The sequence below is a fragment of the Balaenoptera physalus genome, assembly GCF_965194825.1.
Source record: "Balaenoptera physalus genome assembly, chromosome: 11".
NCBI lineage: Eukaryota > Metazoa > Chordata > Mammalia > Artiodactyla > Balaenopteridae > Balaenoptera > Balaenoptera physalus.
Window position 1 is genome coordinate 18334919 of NC_138896.1, and position 21284 is coordinate 18356202.

Below are 21284 nucleotides of genomic sequence, written 5' to 3' on the forward strand. Positions count from 1 at the left end.
GTGAGGCGAGAAGATAGAAGTTAAAGTGAAAAGACAAGCAGTGATCAGGTAACGGAAAGCTTGCCTTTTTGTCCTAAAGACTTGGTATTTATCCTATAGAACCTAGAAAATAGTATACACAAAGGGGGATCATTGAAGGGCTTTAAAGAGAGAAAATAATTGCATTTAAGTACTACAAATAGTCAATGTTCACTTTTCTTTTGCTTTGCGTGATTGGTTTAAGGCCATGGTTCCCAAATTTATCTGAACCTTAAAATCATCTGGGGATCTTTTGAAAATTCCAAAGCCCAGACCACATCCCAAACAAATTAAATCACAATCTCTAGGAGTATATGTTGGGAAACATAGAAATAAACAGAAAAAAAAAGTAAGTATTATTTACAGCAGATTAAATTGACTTGAGATGGGTTGGACCAATTCACTTATTTATTTTACATTTTTTTTTTCATGACTTTTTACTTCCTAATTTTTAAGTGATGGAAAATGGCATGATGAAACAGTGCCAGAACATCTCACCAAACCAGAAACATTCAGTTGTGCTACTGCATAGGCAGTATCTTGTATCTTTGTATCTTGCTAGAAGAAGTTGGAGCTTGGGGTGAGGCAGGAAAGATGATTTTCCAGAGACTATATCTTTGGGTCCATAAATTTCCCTTCATTTCTCCCATTATGTCCCCATAGTAGTATTTTTAGTATAACATGATATATTTGTACAATATTTGTGCTTAGAGAGCACAGAGTATTTATTTTTACCATGATGTAGTTATATGTCTGAGTAGGCATGGCCACATAGGTCAGTCATAGGTACACTCTGTCCTTGTTACCTGCAATTCAGGTAGGGATCACTTAACACACAAAAGGGCTTTTACATTATAGCCTGCATCACGCCTTTCTCTTCTACTTTGTGTGAAAAGCAGAACTTTTCCCTTGGCCTTACTTGGATGCTGAGGAGGAAGTTTCTTTTTTTTTCCTTTTTAGTTGCAAAATGCTATTTAGTTAAAACACATACTCACACCACCGCCCCCCACCAAATGCAAACTATGAACCCTTCTTGGTCTAGCTAGTGACCTTAAACTAGAAAGCACACCTAAGATGTAATATAAAGGGAGTGATTCTGCGCCCCACCTCCAAATTTGGTAAATGTAATGTGTTGCTCGGGAATCTGAACTTTAAACAAGTGCTCTGATACTTCTGATATGATTGGTTTGCTGTCACTTTTAGAAACACTGATTTTGGCAATTGAGAAGCAAAGATAAATAAGGTGGGAAAAAAACTGCCTTGAAAGTGTTTTGGGCTGAAACAATTTTTTGTGGCTTCCATATTTGTCATAGACATTGTTCTGAATTGGAATGATTTTTCTCCTTCCACAAGGCCTAAGAAAAATGTCTAAGCAGGGCCCTCTTCCATCTTTGAAGTAGGCTCTTCTCTTTTTTCTAGCTTTTCATGGCATGTTTGCTTTTCCTCACCATCCATACTGTACTTGGAGTTTTGGATTCTCCTCATTCCTTTGCTTTGTCCCCATCCTTAATCCAATTTTTTAAAATTTTATTTCATTTTTTATTTTATTTTATTTTATTTTATTTTAATTTATATTTTATTTTAATTTAATTTAATTTAATTTAATTTAATTTAATTTAAATTTTATTTTATTTTATTTCTTTCATGCTCAGCCATTAGGGGCTCCACCTGGCCAGCCCAGCCAATGCGTCTCTAGGGCCAGGTTAGTCTCCCTAACTTCTTTGTCTATTCGGTAGTAGTTTTGCTACTTAGGTAGGAGGTTGCCGTGGAATGAATGTTGAACTAGAAACTCTGTGATCTAGTCTTGCTTTACCATTTAGCAACAGAATGATCTTGAACAAGTTCCCTTTCTAAAGTCTATCCTCCTCTTCAGAAATTTGGAGAAGCTACTATCTGTTCTGCCTACTTAATGAAATTATCATGAAAAGAAGTGAAACCTCTGTATGCCAAAATAATTTGTAAATCTCAAAAGTCAGAATGGCTAAGACTGTGTTCCTCAAAATTTAGCTTGCATCAGACTCACCTGGAGGGCTTATTAAAACAGACCTTGGTGAAATCCACACCCAGGATTTGTGATACAGTAGGCCAGGAGTTTGCCTTTCCAGATGGTTCCAGGAGATATTGACGCTGGTGTTGCTGGCCCCAGGATCACACTTTGGGAAAACAGGTCTAAGGCATTATTATAAAATGGTTTAATCTCTCAGTTTACATATATTCTTTGTGGTTCCCAGTGGATCTGAAATCCCGAGATGCCATTAGTGAAGTTAAAGTGAGCTAAGAGTAATTTGAAAATTGACCAGTAGGTCTTCATAAAGTAAACACCTACTAAATGGGAGCTAGAAGCAGAGAAAAACAAAATGAAACAAAACAGATGTCACAGGCGGAAGCTCCACAAATCTCTAAGAAATTTTATTTTATTTTATAATTTTTTTTATTGGAGTAAAATTGCTTTACAATGTTGTGTTAATTTCTGCTGTACAATGAAGTGAATCAGCTATATGTATACCTATATCCCCTCTCTCTTGGACCTCCCTTCCACCTCCCCATCCCACCCGTCTCGGATAATGAGTTAATTTATTTTTCTGGGTATGGAAGTGGTCAGTATTATCCTTGAACTGAAGCCGTACGTGCCCAATCGGGGCCACTGGGTGTGGGCCTCCCCTGGGTCCTCCTGCTGCCTGTACGTTTAATGGTGCAGGCCTGGGTTACTGTAATGAAGAGGAACAGGACACAGCCAGCTTCAAAGTGAATGTGCTGTACCGTAAATGGTAATGCAGAACACACAAGACAATTTTAGTCGGAAAATTAAAATATGCCACGACATAGCTATAAAATTCTTTGCTGTCAAGCCAATATCATTCTGGCTCATGGCTATTGGACCTCACAAAAGGAGGTTAATTAATGAAACAAACCTGTTGTAAAATGGTCTAAAGAAAATCTGATGGATTAGGACAAACTTTGAGGTGCCACATGAGATTACATCTACCTAAACAGAGAAGGAGCTGGCTGGATGTCAGCAAAACTCAGAATGCTTGTAGGTTTGTGTGTGAATCTGGCTTCTATAGCATGTCTGTGTGTGCAGTATGTGTCTTTGACCAAGCATCAGAACAATCAGGGCAGGGCTTTGAAGGAATGATGGGTCAGCCTAATTGGTCTTTCCCAAGCAGTTGCATATAGTGTTCAATTAAAAAGGAAAGATGGGTCAGCTTAAAGCCATTCGCATGACTCGGATTAGCTCTTCAGGTCCTACAAAGGCCCAAACTACGGAATCCTTGCTCACTGTTCCTTCAGGGTAAAGGACGGATCTAGCCGACAGTGTGGCTCTTGATTGCCCTCTGCAGGGATAAATCCGGAGCCTTGTTTGGGGAAAAGACTTAAGAGAATTGCAAGCCTTAGAAAGATATATACGCTGTGGCAGTAAATTTCAAGGCATGCCTGGCTCTTTCAGGGCCCATCCAGTGTGGGTGATTTAACAAGCAAGCAATGTTTTCAGGAACCAAGGTTAGTGCTTCAGATGTACAAGGCATTGGCTGACTTGGGAAAACAGAGTAATTTAGGTCTGGGACCAACAGGAGAGTGATGAAGATTGTTTTTCCCCTTCTCCTTTCATCAGAAGGCTACAGCTTTGTGGAGGTGATCTTAGGATAAAACAAAAACACAGCACCATGCACACACACACACACACACACACACACGTCTCGTTTTTATATATTTAGTACTGATGTTAGTGAAACTAATGAAAAGCAGATTGGTCACAGCAACATAGAAAATCAATTCTCAAACTCTTTCTTATTCAGGTTTTTTGATAGTATTTTGCTCTCATCTGATATGTGAGGGTTGCAACATGAGTTTCAAATGGGTTGTTCTTTAGAGTGGAAATGAAGACACTTGCCCTAGGTCACACACAATAATAAAAAGTGACCTCTTTCTTAAACTGGGTGCTTTCCTTGGTCTTCAGTTTCAAGGCTGAGAGGAAAGAACTTTTATAATTCTCTTCCATGAGGCTTTTTCTGGGTAAGAGAAATCATCAGCTGAAAAATGACATATGTGCATTACACATGCATTTATAAACTAATATTGATCAAACTTTGGGATATTTTATGGCTTCGTGGTGACCTAATGCTTTGTCATTTTTCCTCACATGTTAGCAGAACTTGAAACTAGTAAACCTGGCCACGTAAATACATGTTCAAAGATAGATCAGAGACTATAGTCTCTTCATTATAGCCAAAGAATACACATTCCCACCAGAAACATTTGCATCAAGGTGTATTTAGGAAGTATATGGACAGAAGACATTTAGGGAAAAGCGTAGAAATAATTTCTAAACAGAAATCTGCATTTTTGCTATTTCTCTTTGTTTAAGGGAGATGAAAGTGTGTTCAGCCATTTTGGGTAAAAATGCAATAAGAAATATCTGTGGGGCAAAGGTGGCACATGCATGAGGAAGGATAGTGAGATTTTACAGGAGTGAAAATAAAAGAGATGAGAACAGGCAAGCAACCACTTGAAGCCTCAGCTTCCTTGTATATCGTTATAAATTTGGGTGATATTAACATTTTCAAAGTGGATTGCACTAGAACACAACTTCTATTGGATGTAAGTATAATACGGATTCCCCAAAGGTTCCATCATGAAATAGGTTTGAGAAAGATCTGGTCTGGTTGGGTGAATTGAATTTCCAAGAGGTGGACATAATATACAAAGTTTTCAATCTTTTTGACCACGTAACCTTTTTCTCCACTGTACTATAAAAATGCTGACTTTCATTATTGTTAGTGTCTTTTCCAGTTCCAAAATTATATGAATAGTTGAGAAGATAGTCCATAAAAAGGGACAGTACAAAATGGAAAATAGAATTAATTTGAGTGACAATGACCTTGTTTGCATCTCCACAACATTATAGCAAATTGTTTTTGCCCTTAATTTTCTACACTTTGCCTTACTAGGATAGAGAAACTTAAGGTAGAGAAAAAAAGTCACTAGTAAGAAAAGACCAGATATTTACATGGCAATGAAGGAGGTCTTTGTTTCAGATTGGTATTCTCTGGGATCTCCATCAACAACATGTTACTGGTTTTAAAGACAGCACAATATCTGGCTGTAAAACTGAAGCTCTTCCCCATCTTCATTTTCCACCCTGGTAACTCGTGCAGTATGCCAACGCCAGGCAGGCTCTCGGCACTGCATCCATGTTGGGCCTTCATAATTAAGAGAGAAAATGTGGAATGTTCAAAGGAGAACCACAAAGATTATTAAGGAGTTAGAAAACAAGCCCAATTTGGAAAGGTTAAATGAGATGGGATTTTTTTTTTTCTTTTAGTAGAGATGCAGTTAATAGTGATTTCTATTAAGTGAAGTGTTATTAAACAGATAAAGGTGGCCAGCTATTCTACACTGTCAGTAAGGATGGAACAGGAGAAAATGTGCTTATGCTCTAGCCGTGAGGGTTTATTTCAGATGTGGGGAATGGTTTTCCTATTGGATTGTTTTGCACCTTGATTGCAGTGACTTACCATTTGATTAGGTCAAAATGTAGTTTCCAACAGGTACTTTACCAATGAATAACTAATCGTGTTAATCTTTATTAAATTTTTATTGTGGGCCATGTACCATCCTGGGTGCTTTATATACATTATATCATTTAATTTTCATATGAACTTCTGGAGAAATGTATTTTTATCCTTATTTTATAGATGTAAAAAATAAGCCCTATAGATATTAACTAGCATCCATATTTAGGGAAGTCAGTTTTCAAAGCTAGATCTGCCTGACTTCAAAAGCCATGACCCTGAGCTCTATAACGTATAACTTCGCCACTGCTGCGGTCTCCTTGGGTAGGTCAGTTAATATTTCTTTGAGTTTCTTTCTCAACAATAATATATGGTACAGATTTACTGTAATAAGTAGATCAAAGGAAAGTTAAACAAATAGCTGATTTTGCATTTTTTCTTGGTACAAGGAGGCATAGTGTGATCTTATTGGAGAAGAACTACTGCAGTGGTTCTGTGTGGCTCTGGGGATTGCAGACTGGGTTTCCTGGGATTTTCACTACTGCCCCTCACCTTGCCTTGACTTTTATTGATTCTACCACTGAAGACAAAAGATGGAAGGTGGGAATGCATATCAGAAGCATGGGTCCTGATAGAGAGGGTCTGTAACTAAAGGGCCCTTGGGTGCTTTATGAAAGGATATAAGAAGTTGCTCAGAAAGGTAATATATGAAGTCCCTGAAAGTTAATGTCACCTCCTTGTACAAAGTCTAAGTAGGTAACTAGATTCAAATTGCTATGAGAATATCTATGGGTTTGCATGGCTGTATCTGACTGTATCTGACTTTATTTGAGAATCTGATTCAAGGTAGTAAATCAGTAATAGAGAGAAAGAGAAAAGAGGTGCAACGTTAGAAATGCTATCAAAATCTTCACTATTTCGTCTTCACTTATCTTAGGAAAGTGCTAACCCTTTAAGGTATATGTATACATAATGTGGATGACAACATTAATGAAGGTTGGGAACCCATGCAGACTTGGAATAGTTATTCACGTTTACCACTACTTTCATAGTTTTCTGGCCACCCTTCTGGGAAAAATCCAGCAGATCTGGCAGGGGGAGTCCTAGGGACCTGGGCTTGGCATAAGTTGGGCCACCTCGTACAGTGTGCAGATATGGACCCCAAATTCTAGATCATGCTGCCTTCCTCATCCTGAAGCAATGCCTTGAGTCTGTGGTTGTGGTGCATGGAACCACGGCAGCATCCTGCCAGAAATCCAAGTCAGAGAATCAGGGCAAATAAGGCAGAGCATCTTACCAAGTCAGATCCCGAGTGTGAGGTGAAGCAGACAGGGCTGAAGAATGTTATGTGGCGATATCTGAACAAAACTGAAAAGAAAAAAAAAAGTCTACAGGAATGGTCCAACAGCATATATATCAAATGAATTCTTGCCAGACTCATTTCTTTACTCACATAAGAGAGCTCTACCCAAGTCTTCAATGACATTGAATCATCTTACATCTGATTTTCATTGGCTTACAGGCGATTTTCCTAATAGCCTCTTTATCGTCCTCCTGTCCTACTTGGAAGAAAAATATACTGAAAAGTTGAAACTACTTTCCTAATGTTTATCTCTTACCCTGCTTATTCGGCAACCACTCTGACAGAACCCCCAAACTGCTCTGGATCAGTATTGCAAGTACGCAGAATCGCACACCAGGGTCATCACTATGCTTAAGGCTGCTCAGCAAAATTACTAATTGTCCCTGAGAAACTGCTCTTTAATTGTCCTCCGTTGCTACCAAAAACTTGCACAATTCTGAGAGTCTCCACCCTCCCCTGGCTACCCTCTCCCTCAGCACATAACTGTCCTTCATCTCATTTTATGAAACATATAAAACAGGCCCTCATGCCTGAAGTCCTTCAGCTCTAAAGGTGTATCTGCAAAGATCTTACCTCTTTAATCTCCGAAGAAGAGTGACCCTCATCCTCTCTAAAATGGATCTTTCCCCCTGGGCGCTGAGTCCCACAACTGCCCTCCTCCCCAGAGATCTTGCCCCAGGAAGTAACACCATCCTGTCCTACTTCTTCAACCCCTCCCCTCATCCTCCTTCTCTCTTTTCTCTTGGAATATAAACATGGGGAAGTATCACCCATATTTTTAAAAAGACCTCATTTTCACGGTACTACTCTATATCTCTTTTTGTTTCAGTCAAGCCTTCAAAAATGTTTGTATTGTGTCCACTGTCTTCTCTCTCACTCTCTTCACTTCAGCTCAACATATTCTGTGTTATTTTCTCATCGATCCACTGAAACTGTACTCTCTGAGGTTATCAGCATCTTCCTAGATGCCCAATCCAATGGTGACTTTCAAACCTGATCTGACACGATTTCTCTCTGGTGATTGGCACTCCTTCCTTTTTGAAACATGGTTTCCCCGATTCCATTTTTTCTCATTCGTTTCCAGCATCTCTGGCTGCTCCTTATCAGTCACTAATTTCCGGTCCTTTTTCTGTGCTTTACTCCTAGATTTTAAAGTATCTCAGGATTTTGTCTTTGGTTTCCTTCCTTCTCCCTTCCTTCTTAGAGTGTGCTCAGTCATCTTTTCCAGGCCCTTGACCTCAATAACCACAGGGCAGCCGATGGCTCCCAAAATTCACTTCTACTGTCATTCTGTCTTCTAAGCTCCAGATACATTTATCTGATTGCCTATAGACTCACCATTTAGGTATTTTTACCCACATTTCAAAATCTAGAAGCCATATTTTAAAGTTTACCGTGCTTCTTATATGGGAACAACAAAGTGAAAAGAAGTGGGAATACAAGAATGTGATAATTCCAAGACCAAAATTAGAAGTTTGAATAAAGAATATAAATTTGAATATGTGGTGGTTTGATTTGTGCCATAAATTAATAAATTATACTCCTAAATGAAAGAAGAAAAAGCGACTATAAATGGATTGAGTGATGGTTTGCACAACACTTTCTGTCCGATTAGAACAAAATGTCAACATGCGGTCAAAAGGTGATTGGTACTCATGCTGCATGAGCATTGGGAGAGTTAAAGGTTGTACTTATTCCTCACTTCTTGTATTTCCACAGAAAAGAGAGAATGTACACTACATTCTCAGGAGAGAACAGTATTGGATAAACAACCACTTTCTGTCCCTTAACAAAGCCTCAGGTCTAGAAGAATTTCTAATATGATTGGTGAATTTTGGAGAAAGAACCAAGCATGGTGGTCTGCTGAAGCCTGTCTCTGTCTCTGTCTCTATCTCCTTTTTCTCCCTTCCTCTTACATCTGCCTGCCTGCAGCAAGGGCAGTGTCTTATCTGGTCTGCTCACCTGGAGTAAAGGGAAAAATTCTACTTAGAGAGTTTATTAGGAAACCCATTGATGCTGTCCAGTCCAGGTTGTATTCTTAATTAAGCTGATATTATGAACTCCATCTGTTTGATTTCCATATGTCTATTTTTTTTAAGTTTGGAGAGAGAAGAAAGGAGTATTATTTATTCACTTCAAAATGCCAACACATTAGTAATGATCAAATGTGATCAGATATTCTTAAACTCGTGACTTTAGAAGTTTCTCAAGAAAAAAATTTTTTAAATATCTTTATTGGAGTATAATTGCTTTACAATGTTGTGTTAGTTTCTGCTGTACAACAAAGTGAATCAGCCATATGTGTACATATACCCCATATCCCCTCCCTCTTGAGCCTCCCTCCCACCCTCCCTCTCCCACCCCTCTAGGTCGTCAGTTAGCATCGAGCTGATCTCCCTGAAGCATTGATTCTTTAACTCTATAAGAGGGATCATCTTTTAAATTCATTTATATGCACTAGGTAAAATTTTTATTATGTTCCACACATTTATTATATATTTTTATAAACATATATAATCATAATAGGTGTTACATGATAATTAAATGAAGAGACTCAAAGTATCTAGCATTGTCCCCGAAAGGAGTAATACTAGCTATCATTAAAATATTTTGAAAATGAGTATCTTTGATATAACATAAAGATGAATTTATAGGGAAAAGACATCTCATGTTCATGGATTAGAAGATTCTCCAAGCAATCTACAGATTTGGTGCAATCTCTGTCAACATCCCAACAATCTTTTCTGCAGAAATGGGAAAATTGATCCTAAAATTCATATAAAATTATGGACCCTGAAGAACCTAAACAATCTTGAGAAAAGTTGGAAAACTCATTCTTCCTGATTTTAAAACTTACTATTTACAAAGCTCTAGCAATCAAAAAATTGTGGTACTGTCATAAGGATAGATCTATAGATCAATGGAATAGCACTGAGAATCCAGAAATAAGCTTATACATCCATGGCCAGTTGATTTTTAATAAGGCTTCTGACACCACTCAGTGGGGAAGGAATAGTCTCTTCAAAAAATGGTGCTTGGACAAATGGATATCTATACGCAAAAGAATAAAGTTGAACCTTACCTTAAATTAACTCAAAATTGATCTAAGACCTAAGTCTAAAAGCTAAAACTATAAAACTTTTAGAGGAACACATAGGGAAAAATTTTTATGACCTTGTATTTGGCGATGGTTTTCTTAAATATGGTATCAAAAGCACAAACCAAAAAAAGAAAAAAATAGATAAACTGAACTTCTTCAAAATTAAAATTTTTGTGCATCAATGAACATTATCAAGAGGGTGAAAAGGCAGCCAACAGACTGGAAGAAAGTATTTGCAAATCATATATCTGATAAGTGTCCAGTATCCAGACTATGTAAAGAACTCTGACAACTCAACAACAAAAAGACAAACAACCCAAGGGAAAAAAATGGGCAAAGGACTTAGACATTTCTCCTCTAAAGAAGATATACAATTGGCCACCAGGCACATGAAAAGACGCTCGACATCATTAGTCATTAGAGAATGCAAATCAAAACCACATGAGATGCCACTTTACATGTGGGATGACTAGAACAAAAAAAAAAAAAGGAAAGAAAAACAACAAGTGTAGGTGAGGTTGTGGAGAAATTGGAATGCTCAGTTATTGCTAGTGGGAATGTGAAATTGTGCAGCTGCTGTGAAAAAAAGTTTGACTGTTCCTCAAAACAGTTAAACATAGAATTACCATATGATCCAACAATTCCACTCCTAGGTATATACCCCAAAGTGTTAGATACTTGTGCTCAAACAAGAAGTTATACACAAATATTAATAGGAGCACTATTCACAAAAGCTAAAAGGTGGAAACAACCCAAATGCCCATCAGAATGAATGGCTACACAAATGGTGGTATATCCATACAATGGAATATTATTCAGCCATAAAAAGGAGTGAGGTTTTGAAATATCTACAAAATGGATGAACTTTGAAGATACCATGCTAACTGGAAGAAGCCAGACACAAGAGGCTACATACTGTATGATTCAATTCACATTAAATATCCAGAACGAACAAGTTGACAGAAGCAGAAAGCAGATTAGTTGTTGCCAGGGGCTACAAGTGGGGAGGATGTGGATTTAATGGATATGGATTTTTCTTTTGGGATAATGAAAATATTCTGGGACTAGATAGTGGTGGTGGTTTCACAATATTTAATGCCATTGAATTTACCCTTTTAAATGGGTAAAATGCTAGTTTTTGTATGTGTATTTTACCAACCACAATAAAAAAATTAAATTACTGTGTATAAACAGGATTTGCTGATTCATATAATCAGATAGAGCGATAACTTTTTTTAGCTGGTAAAGGAAATATAATGAAAAGATTCTCAACCATACTTAGGTAACACTGAACTCTTCACACTATTGTTTCTTGTTCATGATATAAGATACTAATTTTTTTTACAAACAGCTCTAGAAATAGGGGAGGGTCCAGGAGTAGAGAAAATAAAATGTGTTGAAGGTTTATATCTTGCAATCACAGAAAAAGACACTACAATATTTGAAAAAATATGAATTGTCAGACTCTCTTTGAAGTGCTCATGTTCATTTAGCTATTGTTTCAATATTTATACTCTACTATTGAAATGAAAACTTTAGTGATTTCCTAGGGCAAGGATTATGGATGTATGATTTGGAATAAGGAAAAGAAAGGAGCTATTCAGCAATATATATACAGTTTTTAAAATATAGATTTATAAACAAAAATCTTTTTTTAAATACATGAAAGACATCTTCTATGAAATGAACATTTTATTTTCTTGCCAAGGAAGGCTAAAATGTTTCATTCCTTGTAAAACACATTGAGAAAACATTGGTTTCTGACTAACTGTTGATTAATTCCTGCATAACATGCTGACTATTTTTAGGGGGAAAAACCCTTTTTTAAAGAACAAGTTGAGTTCATATTAATTAGACTACATCAGTATGGCTTAACCTCTCATCTAGTTCTGCTCTTTTAAATTTCAATAACTGCAGTTTCCCAATCGCTAACTCCATCTTTTAAACATGATATGTCATACTCAACTGCTGTCGTGAATGAAGGTTTCAGGAACATTCTACTCTTGCAGAGGTGTCTTTAATATTCCCATTTCTACCTAGTGGACATAAAGGCTTGTGTTTTCACACAGAAGTAAGCTATGTTCCCCTGTTTAGATAACATTTATAAAAGAGAGGTGGAAGATAGAGACTTTGTATCAGATTTGCTTGATATAAATATCTGCATTTTAATTGTAGATATCAGATGAACCTAGTACAGAAAGCAACATTTAGCAACACATTATTGATATAGATTATAGAATGAAATACACTCAGATGGTATATGTTATATGTATATTAAATACAGTATCTGTGTTTCATGAGGTAGAAAAAAAGATCTGGCCCCTCTGTACTTTGGGGCAAATGGGAAGATTGTTCTAGTAATGACCATATGCCTTGGTTTAGCCAATGAAATTTGAATGAACATAACATCTAGATGAGAACCAGTGGACAATTCTTCATCAGCCCTTTCCACCACCATGGCAATCAGAAATGCTTCATCTGGTGGAAACCCCATCATCATGAGTTCTTATTTGAGAACAGTATAAAACCAAGTTTTGACTGAATCAGAATGAACATGTTGCATAAATGAGTTTTAAATCATTAAGACTCAGGAATTGTTTGTTACAGTGGCATAGCCTTCTTTTACTGAAACAATGTATTATAGACTTAAGAGGTATATACAATGTGATATGTAACATATGTAATATGAATGCATTTAGAAATGTATATGAAGTGTTATAATATAAAATATAGTAGTATATGTGTATTCGTATATTGTTGTTTCAATGGTAATTTTCTTCTCTCCAAGAAATCGGTGTAACCCTATACTAGAATAGGGATGTGTTTGCTCTTTGTCCTGTCCGTGTGCTCTTCTTTTGACATCAAGTTCAGGATAATTCATGGCTCTATTTCTGTGTACTAGGCTGTTTCATACTAATCAACATTAGACATTAGACACATTACTTCTTGGTATAAAAGCTGACATGTATTATAGAGTATTCTCATTCTTTAAGTCTGAAATTTTGGGATTTTAAAGCTATAAATTATATCTTCAATATTTTATTGAAATTACTGGGACTGTTTTCTGTATCTAATTATTGATTTTTCAGAAATTGAAAAATCCTGGAAATACGGCTCTGCTGGTGTTTCTAAAAGGCAGCGGAAGAATGCTTCTCGTGGTCTTTTTGCTGTCTACTTAGGGTTTTGCTGTTTTCCTGGGATTTTTGTTACAGGTTTCATTGTCATAGAACCCTGCAGTTTTCCTTCTCTGAAACATCACAGTGGTGATTATATATTTATATGTGCAATCACTTTTTTTAATATGTCTTTCAAGAACTGGGCTGTCAGTTCTAGGAGTATCTGTTTTTGCTTTTTTTTTTTGGCTGTCCCACGTGGCTTATGGGATCTTAGTTCCCCAACCAGGGATCGAACCCGTGGCCTCGGCAGGGAAAGTGCCAAGTCTTAACCACTGGACTGCCAGGGAGTTCCCTAGGAGTATCTGTTTTGTTTACTCCTTTGTCCTCAGAGGCCAGCACCAGGCTTGTCACATAGTAGGTTTTTAATAAATAGTTATTAATAAATGACTGAAAAAATTTTCCAAAGTTGATTTTTTTTCTCAGCTTTGTGGGTTTTTTTCTCCTTCCAGGGCCACTTTTGTTTACATGAGACTTAAGTGAAAACCTATGGAAAAATGAATTTTGCATGATTAGTGTAGAGGTCTATTGTCCCTCCCTCCATCCCACCTGATTTCATCTGGTACATGATAGCGACATAACTGAAGCATGCGTGTGGTTCTGAATACAAAGCACGTAAAACCACGTAAATCACTTCATTTTTTAACTTTTTATGCTTGTGATTTATGGTGGTGATGGTGAGCCTGGGTGTCAGGAGGGAGTGTTGCATTTGTAATTAGAAAGCAAAACAGATGTTGAAGCCTTCGTTTGAAATGATGTTTCCATTATAATAGTCCTCATTGCTCACTGATCATTTTCTAGTTCACCTATTGAAATTCTCACTGAAAAGATCTGGGGCTCAAGACAATGCTCACCAGATGAGGGCTTCCCTGCAGTGGAGCACCGAAAAAATTTTTGATTCATTACACTTATAAAACAGGACCCCCAAAGATCCCATGTGTAAAGGCATAGAAACAAATTAACACATTCTTTTTTTTTTCTCTGAGTCAAAGTATTGGATGTATAATCATGTTTACACACTGACTTTTGGACTCTGAGTTATTACAGAATTTACCTAGCTTATTATTTTGATCAACATCCACTTTTTCCAGCTGATCAAAGGACAGAAGAAAGAAACCTGCATCCTCAATCAACCTAACCCTGTTAGGTAAACATTGCTAGGGTAATCAAGTGTATCTCAGCACACTGAGTTATGGGATGAAAAGTACCGTTCGTGCTCTCCCTATGGTGCTCCCCAGTCAGAGCGTGGGTCACACAAGGCTGCTCTGACGGAGGCTGAGATGCTTCGGCGTACTTCTGCTTTCCTAACACTGACACCTGGGCAGTAGAAAGGATGTGATACTGTTGATTTTAGTTCGGTTAGGATTTATAAGAGAATGGTGTCATTGAATAGGAGTGGATGTGAAAATAGGGGTGAATATCATAAATAGCTTTAGGCCTATTCATCTCTTTCTCTGGTTCCTTCATGCAGCTCCCACCCCCACATTGAATATAGGGCAGTATAGACACATCTGGCTAAGGTTGCAAAGAACTTGAGTGATCAGAAATATGGCTAAATGAGGAGACTTGAGAACAAATGCATGCCTGTCTGACCACCTAGAATACGTCACGAGGGCAGGTGCTTGTCTTTCTGTTTGTCACTATATCTGCAGTGCCTAACACAGTAAATGGTAGGTGGTAGGGTCTTAGTAATTGATTATTATTAGACCATCTAACATGCCAGCAATGTTACTCAAAAATAAATGGTCTGTTGCTAGTTGTGAACATTGAGTCAAGTAGACCCAGATTTTAAGCTCCATAAAGCACTAAAAATATCTAGAACCAGATCTCAGATGCAAGTGTGCAGACAAGCTTCTCTTGCCTTGAGGTAGAAACACTTGTCTGGTTTCACCAATGGAAATAATTGTCCACATCTGAACCTGAGCAAGCCAGGCTGCTCCTTCCTCAGATAGAATGCTGCTCTTAGGAAGGAATAAACATCAGCCAGTGAGCAAATGGAGCTACATATGAGATAGGAAATTCAGGTAATGAATTACAGAGCTGCATTGAACAAATCTGCTTTGATGTGACATGGGCACATAAGATGGCAATAAGATGTTGGCCACACCCATTTGATAAAGCACATGGAAAGACAAATTTAACCTTCTAGTGTAAGAGCTTGTGTAAAGTGTATGTGTGCACACATCACTCTTTGATCAGTTAATGGAATCCCCACTAACATACATTTTCATCCCCAAATGGCTGTTAGTCAAGTTTTTCACCTTTTGCTTTACATTCTTTCACAATGCCCCTTGACTTCATGGAGTCACTCTCTATTCTACTTCAAAGAGAGTTGTCTGTTTATTATCCCTATTGTGTACAGAAGAAGAAAAAGAAAAACCTTTTAAATAGAGCATTGCAAATTTGCCCAGAATATATATCATTGTGTAGAAGAATGATGATTTGCAGAGAGGCGTACTCAATTAGAGAAATGTCTCAAGCTCTGTATCTTTCCATAGGGATGAGCGTTATTCTTCCTCTGATAAAGAGATGTTTGTCAGGTGACACATCAATTTTCAATTAATTAGTACTCCAATTTTTTAGACAATTAGGGCTTCATTTTATTTCAGTAAATAAATCCCTAGGTGACTCAATAAATCATAGGTGACTCAATGCTGTAAAATATTTTAGTGTAAACTACATGAAGCCTGCCTCAAACTTGATAAAAATCAAGGCTTCTTCAAATTAGGGTACCGATCTCGTTCTTCCCAGGCATTGGCACTGTCACTTTATTTATATTTAGATGCTCTAATTGTAACTCGGGAATAGCTAACAAGAGTAAAGGATCCAGCATCAGAGTACTGGCTGTCGATTGAGGATGGTAAAGACTGAGGTCCTGGTTTCCAAAACCCTACTTTTGAGTTGATAGAATTCAGATCAAAAGAGAGGCAGGGAGACTTGCCATTGTGGTTCTGAGGGACCACCTCTGCTTACATATACCACTTAGGAAGAAAAAGCAAAATTGAGTTATTATTCACGGATTTTTTTTGCTTCTCTTATTCCTATACTCTCATCTGAATTTTTGAATAGTCATGGTGATCAGATCCGGACAGGCAGTGTCATTTTTGCATGAGACAATCTGGTGTCTGTCTTGTTTGTTTCACCTGGTAGGTCAATGGCTTTCCATCAGCACCCGCACTGCTGTGCAGGGTACAGCACGTGGCAGCTGGACCTCTGCAGGTGATGGTTTCCAGGTGTTAACCTACAGAAAAATCACTGAAAGTCAATGCAGATGTCAGAGCTCTAGACATTCAGCTGCAAAAGCCTTTGCAGGCAAGGTCATGGTTTTGGTACTTGTAGGAGAAGCCAAAGAGAAACTCTGAAAGTACTGCCCCCATTGTCCCAGAGGGAGAGCTGACAAAAGTTTGCTGCTCCATTGCAGAAAAACATTGCACATATATAAAATGTCCACTGCTCCCTGAGACAAGAAAAGAGTTTAAAGTGTGAGTCTGAAGGAAAACAAAAACTACCTCTTGAATGTTGTCTGCACGTGGCAGGTAAATGAGTCTTTTCTAAGTGAAGGCCCCTTTGTCTCTTGGCAACCCAGCATTTATTCCTTCATGCTCAGTGATGAGAAATTTCCCCCTTCCAAAATTCAAGCCATCTGCACTATTAACAACATAATCAATCCTAGCCAATAAATCACCCCACCCACTATTCTTGACAACACAAATTCTGTAGTACGTTAAAACACTGTAATAAATGACAACATGGTATGATCTATGAGACCTCTTAACGTTATCCACTTCATCCAGCTGGGAAGATTATGGCTTCCAAAATCTTCATAATTTTGAGCACTTATGTGTGCTGAACAGACTTTGAAAAATGTGTCAATTTCGTGGGATTTTAAAACCATTCACCCATGGAAGACACACTCAGCTTTTCTTGAAAGAAGACATCAGGATCAAAATGTCTTTTCTGCGGCCAAGCAGTCAGAGAGTTAATAAAAATCAACAATCTGGAAGCTAGTTAATAATGCAAAATGGCTTCTTATAGTAGAATGTAAAACTGTTTCTTTTTTGGCTTGGCTTATTTTGTATATAGTTCTATTTCTTGCAGTCATGTTTTACAAATGAGATATGTTGTCTTTTGCTGTGAGAATATACATATATAGTGGCTTGCAAATATTAAGCCATTAATATCCTCAGTCTCCTTAGGGCAGACACATTGGGAGCATTCTATTTCAAAAATCCAGAATCAATGTACTAAGCCTCCATCCACGACTTCCCACAATTAAAAAAAAATACCTTGTGCAGATTTGCACTGAATGACTCATTATGAATCTTCTTGATTATTTCTTTACCAGGTAACTTTTCTTGAGAATCTACCACCTTCTGCAATAAAAATAATGTATGGTGATTCCCAACACCAGAAATGATATCCTACGTACACTTATGAAACCCCCCCCGGGGAACTTGTGGATTAACTCTTATCAGTAATAGAGGAGCTATGAAATATTTAAAGGGAGATATAAATAGGTACCTGGAAGCCATCACTAGGCACATAATATAATAGATGGCTTGAAGCTTTGTTTTAGTCCAACTTTGGCATTTCCTCTGCCGAAGTGACAGAGTGTCAATTATGTTGTACAGGTATGCTGCATCAAGAAAACATTATTCAAGAAAGGGATAAAGCCCAACTACTATGCAAGATGTTGAAATAACAAAACTAGGGAGAAAATTCTAAAACTATAAAATATAGTACAAGTGGTAGAGCTGAGACGAAGCTCTGTTCTTATGCAAGACTAGTAAATATTTACGTACTGAAGTCAATGTAATTCATATATGCCATATATTATTTATTGTCTAAGGATACACAAACACTTAGGTCATCCACACATAAAGCCATTTTGACAGTTCAGAGCACTAAGATTCAATGCATCATTCTAGAGATCTTTCTCTTGAGTGACAAACTGTCTAATTTTTAAAATATCTTCAAAGGATGTTTCTCAGAATAGCCCTGCCTGATTCTCTCCAGCATGCTTCATCACTTGTCAATCAATAGATCATTCAGTCAATCAGTCAACCAATCAATCAATCAGAACTAAATAGTCTCATAAACAATCACTCCAGGGCTTTTGCATTTCGTCAACCAGTGAAATTTAAAAAAAAAATACAAATTGAGAATTGACATAAGTTGCCAGCATTTTGTTTTCCAAACAGGAATTTAAATAATAGAAACTACTAGTATTGTGTGCTTTTACCAGTGCTCAATAAAAGAAATTATGTTTTAACACCAAAAAAGAAATAGGGGTATATTTCAGATTAAACTATAGTCCTTTCCAAGAATGAAGAGTTGGGACCTTACACTGATATATATGTTTACCCATGCCCACACACAGTTACACACAAACATACATACCTACATATTTTATAGATTCTAATCCACCAATCATTCCATATTATCAAAATTTTATGAATTCTAAACCACTGATCATTTTTTATATTATCAAAATTTGGTTGATTGGTGGTGAGCGGGGTGGTCTGGACATAATTCCAACCTGGAATAGTCCTCTATACGGCCATAGAATGATACTGTAAGAGATTTCCCAGTCATAATTCAATCCTAAAACATCAGCTAAAAGAGAATCTTGGGTTTTGACATGTGCGCCAATTAAGCTATTGTGTCTCAGCTCCAAACGTGCTCTTCTACCCATGGTGAAGCCTATGCTGGGAGTCTGCAAAACTGAGTTTCTGCTTTGCCAGATCAGCCAATAAAGAGCACAAAAAGGGTCGATGGGAATGCAAGGCTACAGAAGCAAAGACAAAAAACTTGTGAGTTCCTATCTGTTTCCCCATGAACTTCCCATGGGCTTGCTGACCACTTGCCCTGAGCATCACGCCAGCAACGTGTCTTCATCTGGGAAGTGGCAGTTCTGTCCAGTCGAACCTAGCCTGCTGTTTTTCTGGTATTTGCAGAACCAACTTGGTCACACCCCTAGCAGCCGGCTGGAGCCCCTTCTCAGGTGACTCAGTCTCAGGCCCATGAGGCCCCTCTTCTAAGCTTCCAAATTGTAACAACCCAATCTTGTCTTTTTGTTTTCTCAATCCTAATGGAGGCTGCTTCCTGCAGTTGCCACCTCCATGATTAGGACAGGAGTTGGCAAACTACAGCTTGTGGGCTGAACCCTGCCTGCTGCCTGTTTTTGTAAATAAAGGTTTATTGGGGCACACCCAGGCTCAGCCCTTGCATCTGAAGCTCCTGCTTTCTTGCTTCAACCATAGTCTCAAATAATGATGACAACCTACAGAGTCCGAGCTCTCTTCTATCTGGCCCTTTATATAAGTAGAAAACATTTGTTGATTTCTACAGTTCTCTTTTAACCTTTTCAGTTACCTAACAGCTAACAGCTTCATATCTAATTAACTTTTTTTTTTTTTTTGTTATTAACTTCCCATTGTTCAAACAACTGGGAGAGGTTTCTGTTTTCAAACTGGTACAACATGAAACATTTGCAAAGTTGCAAGAATTTGGCAAGTAAGAGGATTGTAAAAGAGACCTGGGCGGGGGTGGGGGGGTTGGGTGGGAATCAAAGAAAATAAACATAGATTAAAAGGACCTCCCTAAGATTTATGTATACCTATAGCCGATTCACTTTGTTATACAGCAGAAACTAACACACCTTTGTAAAGCAATTATACTCCAATAAAGATGTTTAAAAAAAAAAAAAAGGACCTCCCGGAAGAAGCCAGCAAATCACCAGATTCCGAAATTAGCACATTCCTAATGCTAAAGAAAACAAAATGAAAGTTTTGTACCAAGGAGAAATGATAAATGGTCAAGAGAAACTTTTTAATTGCAGATACTAAAATCAGATAAACCTGTGGCAAGAATATTTGTGAACAAAACAAGTACCATTGCCATGGAGGCAGATACCAACAACAGATCAAAAGAACAACTGAAAATGAACTACAGGTCTACTGAGCATATTTCTTCACTCTAGTAATTTTAGTAGGTCTTATGAAAGTTGGAAATATGGGCTCAGATTACACCTCCATACAAGTCTACATTCCTTTTCTTTATATGGCACTTTTTTTTTTGGTTATATATTTAAAAAGCTATATGAAAATGAGAAAAGAAATATTGGTATCTACTCATTATTTTTATTCCATCTTTTGACAGGAACCCATTAAGGTATAACTAGTGGGAATAGAGTTTCAACATGATATTCCATTAGGCAACTTATTTTGGGCTGCTTATTAAGAAGAAGTGTTTCCTAATGCACTGCTCTAATGACTAAATCAGGTTTTTCCTACCTGGTACACAAAGAAAGCTTTGTTGGCTTTCGAAAGTAAATGTCAGTCACTACAGAGAGATATCAGTTTGTCTACCATCTCTGGAGATTTTGTTAGCAATACTTCTTTTTATTAGTAGTCACTTTTATAAGACATTAAAACCTTATTAATGTTCTTGGTCACTAATTATTAGATGGGCCAGCCAGCCTATCAAGATTTTCCACCAGAATTTGTAATTGTGTCTTATATTTTCTAAGAGGATGTTGTTTTATACATATACACACACATAGGCACACATATATGTACACACACACACTTCTCAATGGAAAACAATTATTCCTCTTTGATGTTTCTTAATACATGTTTAATGTAAATTGGTAGCTGCTTTGTATTTGAAGCCTGCCATAGTCTTTAATTATGACAAAATATATGTGTATGATAGAAATTTGCATTGAAAAGAAATATAACAATTGGAGGAAGCTTCCAACATGCCTTTGGTATTTAGACAATTGAAAAATGATCTGATTTAATGATAGTAAAATCCCAGAGAAAGTATTTCTTATAGTATCCTTTCTGTATCAAGGCTGCCTCGGTATCAGGGGTTGATCAACTATGGATGGCCCATTGCCTGCTTTATAAATAAAATTTTATTGGAACACCGCCAGGCCCATTTGTTACATAGTGTCTATGGCTGCTTTCACACTATGATGGCAGATTTGAGTAGTTGTGACAGAGACTATAAGGCTTTCAAAGGCTAACATATTTACTCTCTTGCCTTTTGCAGAAAAAGTTTGCTAACCCTGAACTATATAAATCCAGTATTTCTGATTGTATTATTTGACC